The 4000-nt window shown below is 28.9% G+C and overlaps 1 pseudogene across 1 annotated transcript; it reads left to right on the plus strand.

Annotated features, from left to right (window-relative positions):
* Nucleotides 1-996: 996 nt before the first annotated feature.
* Nucleotides 997-1934, plus strand: LOC120088778 (kiwellin pseudogene; annotated as a pseudogene). Its single transcript, XR_016523973.1, has one exon. The product of XR_016523973.1 is annotated as a kiwellin pseudogene (transcript).
* Nucleotides 1935-4000: the final 2066 nt, after the last annotated feature.

The following is a 4000-nucleotide window of genomic DNA, read 5'->3' on the forward strand; positions in this document are numbered from 1 at the left end:
TCTTGAAGTTTAAATTTTGATACAATATTGATTATTAGATTTATTTCCAACACTAACAAATATTTAGGTTAATCTCAAATTTAAATTCTGATTTTGTAGGAAATTTAGTTTCATTTTCTTTATTCTTTTTAAATTCCTTTTTTAAAGAGACAGGTGAGATAAATTACAAGAAGCACAAATAAAACAAGAATTGGGTCCTAAGAAATAGAAGTGGGTTTGAATGAGGAAAATGAGAGAAGAACGGAGGTGAAAGTAAATAATAAGGTTCAGGAGGGAGTGATTAACAATGACGATTATTCTAGATTCAGAAATGTAGTAGTTGAACTCAATCAAATAGCAACAACAATTTTTAATTTTCAATTTGCTGGAAATTATATAAAGTATATTCTTTTACATATCTGTGTTTTTTTTAATTAAATTAAATGTTGAACATGTAGTTTTTGTTAGTACTTGAAATTTCATATTATTATTATTTTATTAGTTTCAATTAGATCTTTGATTATATTTTTATAATTTCAAGTTTATTCGAATCTTGGATGTCTTATCTATTTGTTTGAACCAAAATTTTTACCCATTTTGTATGTGTTTGAATTTAACTTATTTATTTATTGTGTTAAGAAAACTATCCATGAAAATTATGGTAATGAACAACCAGATCAAATTTAGTAGATTCAAAGGATCTAAAGACAAACTTTAAATGTATATCCCACCATTATTATAGGGCTGCTATATTGTTCTAAAAAGAGAGGAAAAAAAAATCATAATTAAATTGTATTCCAAAGAGGCATTCATAGTTTTTTCTTTCTTTTCTTCCCATTAATGTAATTACAAGTTCTGAGTCCTAAAGAACTAATTAATGTCAAATAAAGACAAGAGAGAGCCGAACAAATAAGAGTAGATATTGTTGACAAATTCCACTCAAGGGCCTCATAGCAGCACATTAAAAAGTTGACGAAGGACCAAATAAATATTTGGTGCCATTATAAAAGGCCAAGCATATCACTCGCTTTGATTCATATATCACTAGAAGGGGAAAAAAAAAAGAGCCTTTCTATTGATAAATTATTCAATCTAGCTCTAAATTTAATGGCAAAGTTAACATGGTTGTTCGTTTCTCTTTTTATTTTTATACTTGTTACCAATCTTTGTGAAGCAATCTCTTCTTGTAATGGCCCGTGTAAGACCCTGAATGATTGTTCTGGGCAATTGATTTGCATAAATGGTAAATGCAATGATGATCCTGACGTGGGCACTCATGTGTGTTCGAACGGAGGAGGAGGCAGCGGCGGCGGGGGAGGATCTTCACCACCGTCAAGCAATGGTTGTCGACCTTTTGGCAACTTGATTTGTAAGGGAAAATCACATCCGCAGTACAAATGTTCTCCTCAAGTGACTTCCTCGACTAGAGCTATCCTTACAAACAACAACTTCAGTGAAGGTGGTGACGGCGGCGACCCATCGGAGTGCGACGACCAATTCCATGATAACTCTGAATTAATAGTGGCATTATCCACAGGTTGGTATAATGGGGGTTCGAGGTGTGGAAAGAAGATCAAAATTACCGCTAGGAATGGAAAGTCTGTATTGGCTAAAGTGGTGGATGAGTGTGATTCTATAAATGGATGTGACAAGGCACATGCTCAACAACCACCGTGTCGAAACAATATTGTGGATGGCTCAGATGGAGTATGGAACGCTTTGGGACTTGACATAGATGTTGGTGAAGAGCCTATTACTTGGTCCGATGCTTAATAAAACAATAATAATGATAATAGTATAAAATACTTCTTACTGTTATATGGGAAGGATAATCTCCTATTTAAATAAAAAACACATTGTCTGATCATCACTTGTGGTGGTAATTGTATCATCTACTTGGATCCTTTTTCAGTAAAGTTTTTTTTTTTTTTCCTCAATGGACCTCGGTTTTTATATATATATAGTACAAGTTAATGTCAATATAATAAAGCTTTTGTATGTTAAATTTAGATATCTATAATTTGATTTGTATTAAATGTTTGGACTGTTTAATATATAGCAAAATTTTAGTCTATTAATATCTATCATTGATAATTCTAAAATTTTACCATATCTTTTAAATATTTTCAACAATTATACTATTTGAAATATTTTTTTCTAAATTTTCGTTCAAACTAAATGGATAAGCTTAAAATCAAGTGAGGATAAAGCTTAGCTAGATGCAGATATCCTTCATGTCATTTTCTTTTCTTTCTCTCTTATTTTTTTCCCCCAAATATTTAACTCATCTTTTTAGGTAACCATATATGTCCAAGTTAGAGATTAAAGATATGTGGAACCTTTAAAACTATAATATCTATTTAGAGGGATATTGTTGAGCTAGGTTCACTCTATGAACCTATGCATTAAATGTTTTAAATTTTCATTACCTCAGCCTAAATTGCGGATTCTTGCTGATAAATTACTATTTTGAAAATTCAAAGCAACCATATTTTGAAAAGTCTTCGAGATTTTTAAGGATATTTTTGATTGGCAATCTGGATTCTATTTTATATTTTCAAATTTACTGAGTTTAACAAATATGTGTTTGACAGATAATTTAGATTGACAGATAATTTAGATTCTATTTATAAAAACTATTTTCAGTGATCCAAACAATGCAAATTCAGAAAATAATATTTTTATGTTTTTATTGTATTCAGAATTTGAATTTTAAAATTTAAAATGCAAAATTATATTAGGTAAAAATAAAGATATTCAGAAATATTATATGTCATATAATAAATTCAATTCTTTTTTTTTAATGAAAATATGTATTATGTAATGTATTACAAATTAGTTAAATTGCAAATTTGTTTCCTATGGTTTTGATAAAATTAGGAGTTAGTCTCTATGGTTTGATATAATTCATATATAGTCTCTATGGTGTGTTAAAATACTTTTATTCTCTTAAATAATCTCTACTATAGGGACTATTTATGAAACTTTCATCAAATCATATGAACTAAATTCTAATTATAAATTATATGACCTAATTTCTAACTTCCTCCAAACTATGAGAACTAATTTTTCAGTTTATTCTATTAATAATATAACTTTCATTACAAAGTAATAATTATACGAACTTTTTTTAACATAAAACATATTTATAAATAAATTAATAATAGTTTTTTGTCAATTAACATGTTGTGGGTAAGTACAACTAGTTTACAATTGTTTAAATTATAATTCAATATTTGAATTTGCTAATAAACACATTCATAAAAACATGAAATACAACTCTGTTTTTATTTAATCTATTATTTTTAAATTTATATTTCCAGATTCTCTACCAAACAGACTCTAATAAACTCTAAGTTTTTGTTTTTATCCATTTTCTTAATTCCTGGAATCATTGTTAATGTTAGTTACGATAGTTACTTCCACTATTGTTACACTATTATTATGAGATAGGCTATATTGTGACGGCTAAATTCATGTCTCAATAGATTAAGCATCAACAAAATTAAGTCCTCACGTTATAAATGATCCCAATGCTTTTAATCTCTCTTTTCTCCCAAACCTAAATGTATTCAAAGGGAGCGTTTGGTGTGCAGATGTGAAATCTTAAGTCTAAAAATATTAAACCTAACAGTCTGGAAGCTTAGACTGTGAGGTTTAAGACTAAGAATTGTTGCACTATTATTATGAGATAGGCTATATTCTGACGGCTAAATTCATGTCTCAGTAGATTGAGTATCTACAAAATTAAGTCCTCACATTTAAACGATCTTAATGCTTTTAGTTTCTCTATTTCTCCTAAACCTAAAAGTATTCAAAGGGGGTATTTGGTGTACAAATGTTGAATCTTAAGTCTGAGAATGTTAGGTTTGGAGGTTTAGACTGTGAGGTTTAAGTAGACTGGATTTAAGAAAACTGTGTTTGGAGTGTAAGGTTTTCAAAGTCAAGATTTAAGAAGTCTGTGTTTGGAGTGCAGAGTTAAGAAACATCATAATAAAAAGTAGTTTTATAAATCGTGATT

The sequence above is a fragment of the Benincasa hispida genome, chromosome 10 (genome assembly GCF_027475165.1).
Source record: "Benincasa hispida cultivar pf3 chromosome 10, pf3_genome.v1.1, whole genome shotgun sequence".
Classification (NCBI taxonomy): Eukaryota; Viridiplantae; Streptophyta; class Magnoliopsida; order Cucurbitales; family Cucurbitaceae; genus Benincasa; species Benincasa hispida.